We start from the raw sequence: 18490 nt of genomic DNA, 5'->3' as shown, positions 1-18490 counted from the left end.
GTTGGTTGAGCAGGCTCGCGGACTAGAGCAGGTCATAGAGGATGAATGCAAGAGCATCCCAGAGTTGTTCATGCCAGCAGAGCTACCAGCAGCAGAGCGGGTCCTTCGATTAGCGGCCGGAGTCCGCGAGGCCCGGGAGGAAACGACAAAGGTTCAGTTGGAGCTAAACTTGCATATCAATGAGCTGCAATTGAAGGCGTAGCCCTCCACGCACCTATAAGTCAGAGAGAAGCATGCCTGTGCTATCCAGATGGTGTTGGAGCAAATTGGCTAGGCAACACAGGATTGCACCGGGCTGTTGGAGCAAGCACTCACCATGCTTAAGCACCTGTAGGAAGACCTGAATCTGCAGCGCCTAGAGACCGAAGCATGCGAGTTGTAGTAGGAGTACGACAGTGTCTGGGGCACCGTGCAGATGGTTGTCCTTACTCAACGCCTCGCCAGACTACAATAGGCAGGGGCACTGAAGGACCAATTAGATGCTGCGCACCAAAAAGAAGCCCTGCTTAAAGAACGCATCCAACCATGGATCGATGAAGCTTTTGTAATTACAACTACTATTGAAGGGAAGCTGGCACAGATGCAGGAACTTTATGTGGTTGGATAGGAATGTGACCTTGCTCACGAAGGTTCAGAGATACGTGTGCAGCAGGTACAGTAGACAGTCGAACAGTGTGCTGTAGACACCCAAGTTGCACGAGACATCCTAGATGGACTTCGAGCAAATATCGCCACACTAGTCGATTGACTAGGGATGAGTCATGATGATTGTGTTGGGGGCCTTTTGGGCAGCGGATCCCCCCAAAACATGTTTTTGGGACTTAAAGCCCGAGTTTTGGTCAATGTAATGTAAAGACTCTGCGAAATGTGGGCGTGGAGTGCGAGAGTCTAGGATGAGTCATAGGGTTGTCTGCCCTAGAATAATTTAATTTAGTGTAAAGTTGTGTCGGCCTACCCATGGTCCGCAGACCATGGGATTGTATAAATAGAGTGAGGCTCTAAGTGTAAACGGGGTCTTAGCTTTTGGCAAGAAGTGATAGATAGATGCGAAGGCATGGTTAGAGGATAGAAGTGGATCTGAAGTGTATAGGGTCGTAGTAGTAGGAAGAGGCTTTGCAGCAGAGTTCATAGAGGCCTAGTAGAGTCCGTAGCTAAGTGTGCGGACCCATGCAGCTAAGTGTGCAAGGCGGAGTCGAGTTTGAGTTTGTATTGTGCATCTGTTTCATAGATCTATATTTTGACATTATGTGTTAATGGTATCTATTTATTTACATGTGCGCACTTGTATGTATGCTTATGAATGAAAACCTTCTAAGTAATTAACGAAAAAAACCTAATTAAAGAATACTTGGGTAATTAACATTGGTCACACTACGGCTGGAGCTGCTTGAAGGCAGTCCCACGGGATGCAAGGAGCTCACTGGTGCATGTAACCTAGTAAGCGCAAAGGTTGAATCGCATACCTATCGCCCCATATCAGACATCCCTAGGGTGCAAAAACCTGGTTCCAGCACCCTCCCATACTACTTCGGGTGAGACCTCAGTCCGCGCTCCGCGGACTATTGCCGAAAGGGCCAGTAGTACCGGGATTTGCTTGGCTAACTCACTGATGAACCTGGGTTAGACCCCACGTAGCCAACAAAAGGCATGTGTAAAGTTGGAGATACTAAGTGGAAAGTTAAGATTACTTATGAATGGAATTTAGATTTAGCACCATGCTCATGAGTGATGTTCACCTTGATTGGTAATGCTTGCACTAAGAGCCTCTCAACTTGCCATCTCTCATGCTTTTGGATTGGCCACCTATAATGTGTGATATTTATTTTTTTTCATAGATTAAGATTTATTTCTTTCATATATTTTCCTGTGTGAGAGGTTAAGAGTGAATGGCTTTATTTTCTTTCTACCTACAATTTAAGAGCATTTGTTTTTATTTTCTTTCACATATTTTCTTGTGTGAGAGGTTAAGAGTGATTGGCTTTATTTGCTTTCTACCTAGAAGTTAAGAGCATTTGTTTTTATTTGCTTTCATATCTTTTCCTATGTGAGAGGTTAAGAATGATTGTTTTTGCTTTCATTTCTGAAAGAGTGGTGTGCTTTTCAATTCCTGCAAGATTGAAAGATTAAAATTTCAATTCTGCATGCTGTACTACAATTGTACTATAATTTATTTTGAGTTGATTGTTGAATTAGAATAGGTGAATTTGGTTTTTCACTATCTGGTTTCGTAGTCAGATTTATCTAAATTCAAAGTTAATTTCTAGCATATGTAGTGCACGCATGCTTCACAAGTTTTATGAGACCCCCGGGTTGAAAATTAAATGATAGGTAATTAATTTGCCTCAACAGTGCCTATCACTATAATGGACATGCGTTGATTTTCTAGATTGAAATGATGCTAATAAATGTATTGAACATGAGTTGTATTTATGGATTGAAATGATGTGTTGTGTGAAATACATTCCATTGTTTTTAATAACACATATTAGGTAACATAATGTGCAAGGTATAAAATCATTGAAAGGATCCATGAGGATTTGTACTGAAACATGGCAACACTTGACACATAGATATGTTTTATTAATGTACAATGATTGCAATGGATATTTCCTATTTGGAAGGGTCTGTGCACACACACACACTAGTCACAAGACTGTGAATCAGTTTATGTGGTGTTGTGCGAACACTGAGGAATTGCTTCCTCTTTTAAGTATAACAAACTGTGATCTTTACATGAAGGATTTCCCAACCTTACATTTTTAGTAATATGCACTTTCTCCCTAGGGGGCATTGATGTTGATGGTTGTGGATCACCACTGCTATCTAAATGTCCTTGAAACCCCTGAGTGGCACTATAAAGTTGCTTGTAGGCTTTCCTTGAAGCATAGAGCCCATGGCATGTAACTGAAGAGGTGGAGGCCCTTTAGGTGTTCACTACAAGTCCTTAGAAAAGGGCAGCCAAAAAATCACCAACGCAGGCATGCCTGAAATTGCTTGTCCCATTACGAGAAATATCAGAAGGTTGGGAAATCGTTATAGTGGATCTAGCTTAAGCTCAAGAGGGGTAGTGCCCGTAGGGGCTTAACAATCCATAAAGGTCATGGAAGAACGCTAGAATAGATCTAGTTGGTTGTAGAGCCTCTTTAGCCAAACCATGAATGAATCTTTGCTCGAATGGAAAATTTGAACAGAGTGGCATTGCAGTGAAGCTAGGCGAGATTCAACCTTTCTAAGAGGCATGGTGGAACCCTAGTTATGGAAGCCATGGATTGGTTGTTGAGATTACACCTTATTGTGATTGGGCGATGGAAGGGTGATGTGGCCTGGAGGCCACGTCTTGAAACCATTTTTATGAGTAGAATTAAAAGCAGGCATGATGACGTAAGTCAAGATGCGTTGGTAGACACATAGGCATAACAGGTCTCTTATTGGTTGGAAGCGGAGCCCGCATGAAAACTCATCCTTGCGACCAGATCCTGAAGGTTTATTGTTGCACCGCAAGGGAATGACAAGGATGACAGGGTATCGAACTAGATAGGTTTATAGGTAGAAGGTGGGGAGCAGTTCCATTGGCCAAAGTGGATCATAGGCGATAACTTATCCCTGAGGCCAAATCCTATAAGTTCGAAAAGGGAAGTTGTAGTGGGACGCAGAATGATTCGGCTCGGGATGTCGTGGAACAGTACCTTGGGGCTAATCGGGAGCAAGAGACATGTAGAGGTACAACCCACAAGCCATGTGGCCTAGAGGCCATACGCTAAAAGCATTGATTAGCAACATAAAGGGATGCAGTAGGATGGCTTGGTGCTGTAACCACATGGGGCGATCGACAGAGATGGTATGCAGAAGGGAATGAACAACAATCTCTATGTGTCCAAAAGGTCCCACCGGGAATGCACAAAGAGGGGCAGGAAAGGTGAGCACTGAGATGAAACATGTGGGATGATGCAAGTCGTGTCGCATTTGTAGTAAGTGGATTGGTAGTATTACCATTGGTGGAGAGGTGATCCCACCTGACAGGTTAGGCTGACAAAATGACCTCAGAAGTATAATGGGGTGCAACGATGAGGGCTCAAGGACAAAGGGATTAGGATGAATTGGCACAGGTTGCAGTGGTAATCGAAAGTTGGAGCAATGGACTAATGAGAAGAGGAGGTCGTGTAGCCCCACCATCCATGTAAGCCCAATAATGAGGCCTCAACAAATACAAAAGAGCACACCAAATAACTATCAGGATGGGAAAAATTTCTTCCACAATTCATTTTAAGTTTGTGTTTAATTTTTTATTTCCTTCCTTAATTCATTTCTTTTAATTGAATTGAATATAATTCATAATCTATGCAATAATTCTAATTTGACCCTTATTATAAATAATTTTCTTTTCTCTTGGCTTATCCCATAATCAATATTTTTAATCAAAAAGTTGACATTTTAATATTATTATTAATTTCCAATAAAAATCTAGTTTGACTTAATCAAATTAATTATGAGTCAAAATTAGTCTTAATTTAATAATTTACTTTTAATTATTTGAACTATTATTTGTTTAATTATTAGACATGTTTTTATAATTGATTATTTGACCAAGTTTTATTTATTTTTTATATATATTTATTTTTATATATAAATTTATTTTTCCATATTTGCCCAAATTATTTAACCCATTTAAATTAATTCGAATTTCACTTTTAACTCTTATTTTAATAATTGTTTTTATTTTTAATAATTAATCAATTATTTAATAAGTTAATGATCTTATCATTCCCCTTAATGGCTATATTTCACTCTTTCCTCTATTTATATTAGTCTAGCACTATTTGCATCGTCAATATAATTTATGTTCATGGAGATGGGTGAAGTGGTCACTCGAAATGTCAAGCACAACAAAAAACACAACCCACAACTTACCAAAAGCTTTTATCAACATCAAGTTTTCTAGATGATAATGCCATCACTTGCTCCATTTTCACGCTTTCTTGTATTACCAATTTCATCCTAGATTTCACTCGAGTAATGCATTATTTCCTTGTTCCTTCAACTTTAGCTTCAATACCTTCCCTCACCTTTCCTCCCTTGCTTCCTTTTACCTTTTTATTATTTGAATCCTTAATCATGACACCTCCAACTAATGTGTTCTCTAGATGATGATATTCCTCTCCATACTTGAGCAATCTAATACCTAATCCTTCCTTGTTCCATTTTGGTGATAATTGAGATCCTTCTTAATAGTTTGATGCCATATCAAAACCTTTATGTTTAAATGATTGTGCACCCACTATGCCAAATGGAGAGGTTAAGCGTTGTTACTTCTCTATAAGTCTACCTTATACTTAAGACCATGAATGCATACCGAGGATGACCTATTTACCCCCAACCTTTAAATGAGGATAACTTTTGGATTTCAAACTAAGATTTAAGGCCATGCCCCTCCCATTCTAAACTTGAAAAAAAGTTTGCTGAGATCATGTAAATAATTAACCTAAACTACTTTTGAACTATTATTTGTGAAACCCTAATCCTCCATCATTCCTAATGTGTGTACTCCTTCTCTTGTGAACATTATACCTATAATAAGGCATCCCACAATTTTTTTTTTTCTTTTTTTCTTTTATCATAAACATCATACCTACAATAATTCAAGATATTATTATTAGATAAGACTAAGGATTTTTTTTGTATAAATTTGTCATAACGAGGTTAAACTTATGATAGAATATTATTTTAATGTCTTATTTTCTATCACCATTGCCGCTTATTACATTAGTTTTGCCTCAAACTATGATTATACCTATTTAATTTAATTATAATAAAATTAAATAATTTTATTACTTTATATTCATGCACTTTTACATCTCAAAAATAGAAATGGTAATCCTTTTATATTGAAAACTTGTCTTTCATTCAAACAAAGATTAGCATATTCTTCTCATGCAAATCTTCCATAAGTCACATAGTTCATGAGAATGAAGCTTCACATCGAATTATTCCATTCAAACAAAGATTAGCATATTCTTCTCATGCAAATCTTTCATAAGTCACATAGTTCATGAGAATGAAGCTTCACATCGAATTAAAGTCATGGCATTAGTTGGCATTAGTTGCCCACGGGGTGTAGCTCGATCGATCATTGCCTTGATAATGAGGAATTATGTCCCATGAAGTTCCGGTTCGAATCTTGTGTGTTAGCCAAAAAAATGTCGTGATATTAATTTGTAGTGCAAATTGTATTGAATTATAGTGTAATGACAAACATTTACATACAAAATATAATTACCTCAAAAATTACAAAACTAGATCACACCATTAATAGAATTTTGAAAGAGCTAATATAAACACTTCTTCAATATCTTAATTAACTTAATATTTCTTTAATTTCTGTTTTATTTAAAATTAAATTTAATGAAATTTAAAAGAAAACAAGGTAAACATTTATTTAATAATATCTTAATTTAACTTTTTTTACTAAATAAAAAAACTATTTATAATTTTTAATAATTTTTAAAATAACATTTATTATTTTTATATCAGCTTTTAATTATTAAAACTTTAATAGAAGTAAAGCAAATCAACTACACTTATAACAGCATTGAGCTTTTAAAGCGAGGAGTTATGTCCCATGAGGTTCCGGAATCCCGTGGGTCTGCCAAAAAAAGTCATGATATTAGTTTATAGTGTAAATTGTATTGAATTATAGTATAATGACAAGCATTTGCATGCAAAATATAGTTATATCAAACATTGCAAAGCTAGATGACACAATTAATAGAATTTTGAAAAAGCTAATATAAACACTTCTTCAATATTTTAATTAACTTGATATTTCTTTAATTTCTATTTTATTTGTAAATATTTATTTAATAATATATTAATTTAACTTTTTTTACTAAATAAAAAAATATTTATAATTTTTAATAATTTTTAAAATGACATTTATTATTTTTATATTTAATACTTAATATAAGTTGTTTTTAATTATTAAAACTTTAGTACAAGTAAAGCAAATCAACTACACTTATAACCGCATTGAGCTTTTAAAGTGAGGAGTTATGTCTCATGAGGTTCCGGGTTGGAATCCAGTGGGTCAGCGAAAAAAAAGTCATGATATTAGTTTATAGTGTAAATTGTATTGAATTATATTAGTTTATAGTGTAAATTGTATTGAATTATATTAGTTTATAGTGTAAAGTGTATTGAATTATAGTGTAATGACAAGTATTTGCATGTAAAATATAATTGTCTCAAACATTACAAAGTTAGATGACATCATTAATAGAATTTTGAAAAGGTTAATATAAATACTTCTTCAATATCTTAATTAACTTGATATTTTTTTAATTTCTGTTTTATTTAAAATTAAATTTAATGAAATTAAAAATAAAATAAAATAAACATTTATTTAATAATATCTTAATTTAAATTTTTTTACTAAATTATAATTTTTAATAATTTTTAAAATAATATTTATTATTTTTATATTTAATATAAATTATTTTTAATTATTAAAACCCTAGTACAAATAAAGTAAATCAACTACACATCTAACCCCATCGAGCTTTTAAAGAAGTAACGTAATTAATAAGTTTATAAAACATAAAATTCATCATTTAAATTAACCACACAAAACCAAAAAGATGAAGATTTCACATTCTAATCTTATTTTACAAGATATTAAATTTGTTACTATCAATGAAGCCTATGTATCACCAACATTCGAAATCACCATTTAAACTCAATACCAACTTTCATTTTCATTTCCTTTTCCGATAGAAATTCCTTGTATAGCATTTCCAACTTACCAAAACACATTAGTTAGGTATAATAATCTTTTCACACTTTCTAAGGTTGGTTAACCAAAAAGTGGAAACTATATGTATAATATATTTCAACCTGAGTTTCCACCACCATCAACAATCTTTCTTAAATGAATTTGAACGGCATTGATGAAGATAGACCCCTTAGAACCCTGGTACTGTCACTGTCTTCAGCTGTGGGCTCTCCAGTGAAGATAAAAGTTTACTGCGTTTTATCTTCCTGTCAAGATTGATGAGTCCATCTCTACCATTAATTTTGACACCAACCATCCTCAGAGTGTGCTGCTACTGATAGTTTCCAAGGCGAGTCTTCAGTAGCACAGAGTCAGTGAGTCGTCCAAATCATTTATGGTTATGTGTCCTTCATCCTCCTTAATCTTGGCTGTGCTTTCTGGTTATCCCCACGAGGACAATACCGAAAAAAGTCAGGATATTCAATATTCTGAATATCTATGTTTAAATATGTTAACTCTTCCACGGCCCAGTGACACCATTATCAGTGCTTGAGTCTGTCAGGGAGTACTCTGTAGCATATCTTCAGGCCAGCAAAGAAATCAGAGAAAATTTTCACTGATATGCAGAGTACTTCATACCAGGCCAATTGAATGTAAGGATCTAATCGGGGAACAACAACTGCAGTACATAGTTTTCACATTAGGAATGCTACTTTACTATTAAATTAAAGGGGTTGTCTAATTATTATAAATTTGGGAGGTTTTATTGTTTGGAGGTGATTTAAAATTTGTTTTTGAATGTATAAATGAATTCAAAAGTTTGAATATTTTTTTTAGATATTTAAATGATATACGATTCACAAATTAAATTACTAATTTTAATAAATATCTATCAAATTATAAATAAAATTTATTAAAAAAATATTTCCTAAACATTTTTATAATATATAAAATAAATGTAATATATAACATTGTTGATAATTTTAAATAATTATATATATATATATATATAAAAAATTAATATATATTTTTTATTTTAAAATTTATGTAATACTATAATTATTATTATTATATTTTTTTATTTAATTTATAATTTTCAAAATTCAGATTTACAAATTTCACATATCAATTCAAATTTCCTTTCTAATTCATTAAATTGTTCATCTAAAAACAATCGTTTGATATTTTTTATTTTTATTTTTTATATTGTTTTTTGCTTTTAAAACTTTTATTTTAAAAATAAAAATTAAATTATAATATAACACTGGTTTGATATTTTTTATTTTTGTTTTTTATATTGTTTTTCGCTTTTAAAACTCTTATTTTAAAAATAAAAATTAAATTATAATATATTGCAACTTGATTTAAAAATTTACACATATATACTTTTTAAATATTTGAATAATTTATTTATAAACACATACAGGTTGTCTGCCAACTTGGAGTTATTGCTAATTTCTAAATTCAATGCTAAATTTATCGTTGTAAAATTTTAGTGGTATGTACTTTCATATTTTTGGGAGATAAAAATACATGGATGAAAGTAATTTTTTTTTAGAGTACTATGTAATTATTAGTTTTGTTTATAATTTTTATTTTTATTTATTTTTAACAAATTTCTTTAAAAGCATATAAAAGTTCTCAACAGTCAATTAAAAAAAAATAAAAAATTATTTCTTAAAATAATAAAAAATTATTTTTTAATTTTAAAAAAATTGTTTTAATATAAATTTTTGAAAAACATTATAATTTATTATTATTATTATGATAAAACTTTATTAAAGTTTATTAGTGAATAGCATTGTATTTTTGAGTTGTATTTAGCAAAGTTTTTTGAAGTTTTTCACGTGGGTTTTTCCGGTTTAATTTTTCTAAAATCTGGCAGGAATTTACTGAAATCACAAATTTGATGGGTAACCCCTACACAACCCAAGTGCCCTAAGAGTTTTTCATGGTGCTAAATCCATATATACAATAAAAAAAACCCGTTCAAATAACACAAATAAAGATTTCACCTCTAATTTTTCTGCTGGATTCCGACATGAAAAGTCCAAAAAATCGCATTAAAGACAACTCCCTTATTTTAATGAAAAAACTAGACGTAAGGGGAGTCCCCTTATTGAAGCACACAATTCTATTCATCAAGCACTCCATGGATATATGAAACAAAAATGTATCAACATTTCTCTCCCTGCTTCAAAACTTTTAACTTCAAACTCAGACAAAAGGACAAGTCTACAAAGGCTGAGGAATTGCTCGGATGGTCATTTTTGACCGGAATCTGAGCACAAAAATTTCAGCAAATTTTGTAAAAACAGTGTTTAAATCATGTTTTTGAAAGTAAAAATAGGTTCAACACCATCCTGAGGCATGCAAAATCTTGAAATTTAGCAACTATAATTTAAATTTACGAAAATCCTTACCAAAATTTATCAAAATATGACCAAAATTTTCATTATTTTCAAAACAAAAGAACCCATCTAAATACAGCCAGACGGAATAATGTATCCACACACTTCTGCTTATCGCTGGTCTAGGCCCGCCAAAATGTTTAGGCCCTACTTGATGGCATCGTACAATAACGCCTATAGTGATTGTGGAGTGTGGACTTTATTTTATATTTACTAAAATTTAGAAATACATCGTCACATGGTTGTAAAAAGAAAACGAAAAAAACAACATTTCATAGTTTAGTTGATGGCCTTAGAAATATAATAAGAATGCTGCTGTTTTGTTTTGTCGTAGGTTTTTTTTTTCAATTATTAATTCAACGTTATATAAGCTTTCAGGTGTTATGTAGTGTACATGCAAGAAGTATTTTTAAGATGTATTTAATAATGTTGATTTTTTAGGATTTTAATTTCATTACTTAGCAAAGGAAAGTTGTGTGAGAAAAGTAAATAATGAAGGACTGAAAAATTATTTCTATGAAACTAATTTGTAGTGAATCAAAAGTGGTATTAGAAAATAAATCTAAATTTATTTTTATTATTTTAAATGCATGAAATGAAACAGAAGCAATATAGCTTATCTTATTACAAGAATTGAATTACAGTCCAACAAAAAAATTAACAAGAAATAAGCAAATCCTAATCATATCTTATTTTTTCATAAGTATTTATTGTGTAACATAAAAATCTATTATGAACAAACATGTTTTGCTAACTAAAATTTATGAAAAAATGAGGTTTTATGTTGTTTTACACGAAGCTTTATATTGTTATGTATTTTCCAAGTTTTTGATTAAATGGACAAGAAGTTTTTCTTAACTGCAAAGAATCATTAAGAAGCTCAAATTATTTATGTAAAAGCATAAAACCTCATTCACTAATATAAATGCATTGAAGTCTAAATTATTCAGGTAAAAACATAAAAAAGCTCTCACAAAGATAAATGCATTGTGGAATCTAACTTATACATGAACATGGAAATCTACCATTCACTAATCTAGCTTAGTAAAGAAGGAATATTGAAAACAATTTTAACTAAGAAAGCATGGAAAGGAATGTTGAAAAGAATTTTAACTAGGAAAATATGGAAATGAAATAAGATAAATGCACCAGGATCCCTAGAGCTCTCGTGGGTGGGCCCTCTCCAAGGTACTAAGAGACCTTTAGGAAATCAAAAATAGATTGATGGGCAACATAACTAGACTTGGAGGTCAAGCCTCAATTTCTTCCTATATGGTGTGTAGGGAACATCCTCCTTGGAAAGCAAACTGATTTCCCCCAATAATTTATAAATTAGGGCCTAATTTCTAGGGTTTCTCCCTAGAAAGGTATCCCAACAAGTTGAGCTACCTTAAATGAAGCATAGGTGGCCTTGAGTCAAATTCTACAACAGTAGGGAATAACATCCCTGAAATATTTCCCTATGTTGGATAAGAGTATCTTCACAAGATCTATCAATCATCACTTTAACCACACAAAAGGTCAAAATATTCCAAAGGTGGAATAACAGCGTGAGCACTCCTAATTTACACACAATTATCATGTAACTATCATAATGTTGGTTAAAAAAAGGCTAAAGCATGCAAAATTGATGAATAATGGGATTATGGATGGGCATACAAGGTGTCCATTATTTGGGCCCATCACTATTATCGTATTGATATTATAATATAGTTTTTTTTAGGTTGATAATATATTAAAAAATAAAATAATTATGCCAATAGGCATGTCTATTTTGGAATAGGACTTCCAAAATTTTAATTTATTTATCAAAACTATAAGGTGGATGACAATGATTTAACCTCCACATAATATTTGATAATATTATTAGTAGTAGACACAAATCAAAGGTTAAGGCTTATCTCCAAAGAAGTTATGCCCTTTTCCCTTCTAAATATCATATGAACATGAGTTATGTTTTTTTTGGCATGTGGTATTAGCGAGTCATCATATTGGCCCATGGTATTATAGAAAAGGCTATTTATAGGTTAGGAATCACTATAGTAAAGTGGGGTTGAATCTCCATAGTTAAGAGTCTTGTTACATGTTCTTATAAATGTATATATGTTTTACTTTTATGATCTTTTAATCTTGGCAAGGTGAGGTGTATAATGAGTTAATTTTTCTTATGTTGGAAACTAGGCTAGTCTCATACTCACATGACATAGGGTATATTCCAACTGCTACCACTATAAACTCTAGGCACACACAGATACCCCTTCTGCACGCACAAGTGAATCACGGGGATTTGAACATCAGACCTCCTGGCACATAATACTTCATTTACATGGCCATTGCTAATTGAGTTGCCCCCTGAGTGCTGCCTACGCTAGTACATGTTAATAATAATAATAATAATAATAATAATAAAATTATCTATATATATCTATATATATATATATATATAGATATATATATATATAAGCTATTTTAAATCTCTAATACCATTTTCAAATATCCAATATTCAACTAGTGGTGAATTGATGTAAGTAATGAGAACTGCAATAACCCTTCCTCCTCTATGACTCAACCCATGTTTTGAAAACTTATCCATGCTAAGTTAATAATATAGAATATATGACCTATGCGTCTACTTAGTCATTAGAAACAATAAATCTATCCTAAATTGCCCTAATTCATTGTAGTTAAGGGTGCATATGATCACCTAAATCTCCCTTAACCCACTAGAATTGAAGTTATTCATGATCTTCTAAATCATCCCCGACCTATTGTGGTTGGAGTGAGATGATGTTGGTAGTTGATAGGATTTGAAAGTGCATTGTATGTAGAATGATCCTTCTTGGTGCTTGGATAATGAGAGTATGACCTGTGTTCTTGGAGCTTGCATAGATATAATAGGGCCTACATTGGTTATAGTTTCAAGAAATGGGTAGTATAATTGCAAGGAAGGAAATTGCTAGAAGTAGTATACATAGTGGGTAAATACAAGGGACTAATGAACCAAATAAGATTGAGCATCAACTCAACAATAGAAATCACACAATCAACCATATTTTAATTTAAAGGAATCTTATTTTGAATATTGAATATCATACTTCACAAATGATGCATGATTTTTGTAATTATTTTTGTATTAAACCAATGATAACAATAATAGTGAAGTACTTTAGTATGATAATAGTAGGTCTATGAATTATGTTGGAATGTGCAACTAGAATTAAAGAATGGGTGTGAGTTCCATTTCATTAAAGATGATATACATATAAATAGAATATCTTGATAATTGGATTCAACTTCCAGTGTTTCTTGGAATTCCAAAAATTATTCCACACCATAACCATAATAGATTAGGTTTCCAACATTCCCCCTTTAATTTGAAGGGGTGTATATGAGTCCAAGAAGAGAGATAAAGTGCAAAAATGCATGGCATCCAATAGCTGGATGTGCTCTCTGAAATGGTGGTTTAAGGAAGGCTACAAACCAAATGAGATAAAAAAACTCAATGTGTCTACAAATGGTGGTTTAAGGTTGGCTTCCAACTCTAGAAATATATCTTGAAGCAGTTCCTAGAACGATTCCAAATCTGGCTAGAAGTTGAAGTCTTGTGCTGGTGGAAGCACTCCTTGATGCTGGTTAAAGATAACCACAAATGATTGAAAATGGTGTTTTCAAGTTGACCACAAACTGTTGGAACTTGGCTCCAAGGCTCAACGATTCCAGGAACATTTCCAAATCTGGCAAGAAGTTGTTGTCTTTTATTGATAGGAAGTGCTCACATATAGCAATTTAAAGATAACCACAAATTGATGTCACTTTGAAGATAAAACACAAACTAATGTTTGTTTAAGGATGAACACAAACTAAATCACGCTTATAACTTAGACACTGACTACAACTTTGAATATGGTTCAACTTTGAGGCTTTGGTTTTGGTTCAAGCTCTTTGAAACTAGTAGTTGATCATCAATGCCATTTGTCAGATACAAGGAGAGAATATGATACTATTATTGGTCAAACTCGCTTGTACATTCTTGATTGATAGGGATTCAAAATTAGAAGCCTCACAGTCAATCACTTATGCAAATCCCCTCTTATCCCATACATAGTGAGGGGATGAATATGCTTTTAGAATGTTCACATGGATGAAGATAAAAATAATATGATCCTCCATATGGGAAACTCAAGAACAATATCGGGTTCTACTAAAAATGCACCCTTTTACAAATCAAATTCATTGGAAAACTTAGCAAAATCACCTTTTGCAAGTTCCCATGGTTATGGTATTTCATCCCAAGATAATTGTTGCCTTATAGCTCCATTAGCCCACAATTTTTTTTAGATTCAACTGTTTTTCCATCAACAAGGTGTTTCTTTCGAATAACTTCATCAACAATAGAACGATCTCTAGAGACCACACATGTCATATGGAATGAGGAAGTAGTATGAATTTCAACTTTCTTAGTTTCTTCCAAGCACCTTTCTAAGGCTTTCCCAATTCTCTCAACTAGTATCAATGGGAAAACACATGCAAGGTGGTAAGGTAGTAATCCTTTCAACAAGATAGACAACTATATGATTATATTTATTTGTCCAATACATAGTAGTTGGAATTAGGAATGAACAAGTCAGGGAAACAAGGGAAGCTAAAATAGTTTGTGATAAGAAAACATAGCCCATTTTTGTTTTTTTTTTTGTTTTTTTGGTTTTGGATACAATTGCAGTTGTATTTCTTGCATCCTCCAAATACAAGTATTTTAGGCATAGGAAATCATAGTTCATTTTGCATATAGTTGATGTAATATGTTTATAACAATTTGAACATAAAGTTTATCTATCAAATCTACACATCTTCCATTCTTATTGATTCAAGCAAATTGAATAAAAGAAGTGGTTCTTCTTTATTGTGCATTGATTGAAGCTCAAATACCCATCACACAAATCTTTCAACCTATGATAAAATTCTTCATCTTTTGTTCTTAGCATAATAAAAAAAGGAGGCACAATATGATTTTCAACCAAAAACTTATGCCTAGTCTTAATTCTCTTCTCTAAACTGAAAGAAAAGTACTGAGGGAAGGCCTTCAAATAATCAACATTCCCATTAATATCAATGATTAAATAATCCAATTACATTGCAGTTAAAAAGTGGAGGAAATTTCAGAAACATACTCAATGTGTCTTTATATGATAACCCCAATTTTTGAAAATACTACAAATATGGAATTAGCTTGTTTTCCACACTACAAGGAAGAAGAAATGAATATTTACCCATATTAGAAAATTCAATTCATCATAAAAAATATATATTTGGCCAAATTTGCTCATTCACATTGCAGACCAGTAACTAGTGGTGTCGCTAAATAACCTTATGCAAGTGAATTGCAGGGATGTGGACCTCCCTCAGGAGGAAGATGAAAACAAGCCATAAATGGCAGGACACATTAGCAGTTAATGCCTCTAGAAAGATCTTGAAGATAATCCCTAGATCTTTGTTGAGCATACCCATGGCTTGTAGAAACTTAACAATGAATTAGATAGAGCTTAGATTAGTGCTTGATATTAAAGGGTTATTTTTTATGGCCTTGTATGTGTCGACACCATTACTTTTTAGGTAATCCATTTTTTCTTCTAATTCTCCTCTCAAAGAGTGCTCTTCTCTTCCTTCATCCTGATTTTATTGATTCTATTTTGGTTTCCCAAGAAGAAAAGGAACAAAGGTAGAGAAAAAACATAGAAATGGTCATAGGAAAATGTGAGAGAAACATGTAGACATGGTCAATGGTTTTAAGACTACTTAAAGTGGGAGATATGAAAAACTTAGTGAGGTAGATCTAACAGGTCTCTGAACAAGACATGCTTTGATACCACCATTGGAATGTGCAACAAGAATGAAAGAATGGTGCGTGAGTTCCCTTTCATTAAAGATGATATACATATAAATACAATATCTTGGTCATTGGATTCAACTTCCAATGTTTCTTTGACTTCTAGTAATTTTCTATACTCCACACCATAACCCTAATGGATTAGGTGTCCAACAAATTGTAACAAAAGAAAATTATAGGAATAGTGCATAAATGAAGAAAAACATCTTCATACCATGAAGAGAGAAAGAAAAAATAACTCATTAGGTTAGTCGATTAAGAACATAAATAAAGGATAGGATTAGGAATAATGGAAACACATAGGTTATATAGCATGAGGGTCTAATAGAAGTACCCCCATTCAAGAAATTATTGTCAATAAAATCCAATGAATTGAAGGAAATAGGGAGCATAAGAAAGGAATGATCATAAGGAGAAGAAATTATAACAAGAAGAGGTCATGAAATCATTAACGCTATAGCCAAAACTATATATTTGACTAATCTAGATAAGAAGTGCTCTAGATGATACTTGGTTGAATGATATAAAATGGAAGATATGAAGTATCTCATCCAAAGTAGGTATTTATATAGAATACATGAAAGGATATGTGATAATTGGATCATTTATGGGGATTGTCCCTAAGATAAGGCCCTAATTTGGTGGATAAAATTCATATGGAAACCTAAAGGGAAGATAGACATAAATCTTGAATCGAAAGGCTTCTTTATAGAAATGTTTACAAACATTGAGTATAGGGAGTGCATCTTTGAACATGGTCCATATTTCCTCAATTTAGTAAGTCTACACTTATGTTTTAGATAGAGAAGTCTAGCTAATAAAGTAAGAATTCATAGTGTAGGTTCTAACCTTGTATAATTGATTACCACAAACAAATTATTATTAAAAGATAAAAGATGCAGTGGCAAAAACACACATAAACACAAAGATTTTATCTTGGAAACCCAAAACCAAGAAAACCAACAAGATTTTTTCAATATCTTTATGTACAATATGACAATACAATATATATCAGGTGGCATCCATGAACTGCCAATCCATTTACCCTATGTTAGAATACAACTATAGTTCCTTAATTGAAACTACAAAACCATGGTGAAAATCACCATGTTCCACAAAACCACTTTTAGGAAAAACTACATGTCGAAAATTACCAAAGATGGAAGTAAAAAACTACCTATTTTTTTTTTTTCAAGGGCACTTACCCTAACCCTCCCAAATTGTGGGGGGCTTGGGGGTGTTCCTCGCAGCCCCCCTCCTCCCCCATTGTGCTCAACAAAACATCTAGTGCATGTGACTAGTCATGCAAAGAATATAACACATATTCAACATTCTCCCACTTGTTATTTTATTTACACATAGAGGGTCACAAGAATACATGATCAACAATAAAGGGAAATAATACCCATTGTTGCCACACACAAAGAGAAATTCTAAGTGCTCACAATTTTTTTAATGAACCTATAACATTCTTCAAAGTGACCACTTTTTCCAGCACCACCTTTTTGTCTTCAATGATATCTCTCATGGAGTGATACTAAACATCAATATCCTTTGTCTTTGAATAATAAGTTGGGTTCTTTTCCAAGAATATTTTACTCAAACTTTTACAATCTATCCTCACAAGTTGCTTACCAACCCAATACCTAAACACGATCTTTGTAACGAAACTACTTCCTTGGTTGCATGAGTGGCTACCATGTATTTAGCTTATATAGTTGAGGGTGCCACTACAAATTGTATTTTTCCTATCCAATTAGTTTCTCCTCCAAATAGTTTAAGCACATAATCACTTGTAGATATTTTGAAATCTAGATATCCAACTTAGTCTGCATCAACAAAGCCATGTATGTCCAACACTCTATCCAATCCTAGTCTTCCTTGGTAGCACAATCAATATCTAGTAGTTCGACATAAACACGTAAAAAACCTCTCTTCATTGTTATCCAATGACCCCTCCTTGATTTTGACATATACCTACTCAATACTCCAACTACATGCCAAAATTTCTAGTCGACTACAAACCATTGCATACGTCAAGCTTCAAACTACACTAACATATGAAACATGAGAAATGTCCTCTTCCTATTCCTATGTCTTGGGACACTTATTTGCAAAGATGTACACATACAAGAAGAGGAACCTTCACTAGTTTACATTATTTCATATTAAATCTTTGCAATATTGTCTTGACACCCTTCTTTTGTCTTAACCAATGTTTCCTCTTTCTCGATCTCTTTTAATATCCTTGCCCAAGATAAAATTTGCAACATTGAGATTCTTCCTGTCAAATTTAGAGGAAATTTAAGTTTTCACTTCATTGATGATTTCCCTGTCATTTTCCATCAGCAACATATCATCCACATACAAGACCAAATAAATAACATGATCACCAACTAATTTGAAATATACAGTGATCTTCTTTTCCGC

At 32.7% G+C, this 18490-nt stretch overlaps 1 pseudogene; it reads right to left on the bottom strand.

The window, feature by feature from the left end:
* Nucleotides 1-15032: 15032 nt before the first annotated feature.
* Nucleotides 15033-15882, bottom strand: LOC149246108 (protein SEEDLING LETHAL 1, chloroplastic-like; annotated as a pseudogene).
* Between the last annotated feature and the right edge of the window lie 2608 nt (nt 15883-18490).

This window comes from Pinus tabuliformis, chromosome 7 (assembly GCF_031772625.1).
Source record: "Pinus tabuliformis cultivar Carrire ecotype Pingquan chromosome 7, CPIR1, whole genome shotgun sequence".
NCBI lineage: Eukaryota > Viridiplantae > Streptophyta > Pinopsida > Pinales > Pinaceae > Pinus > Pinus tabuliformis.
The sequence above is the reverse complement of the archived record's forward strand: the minus strand, read 5'-3'. Positions and strand labels throughout refer to the sequence as shown.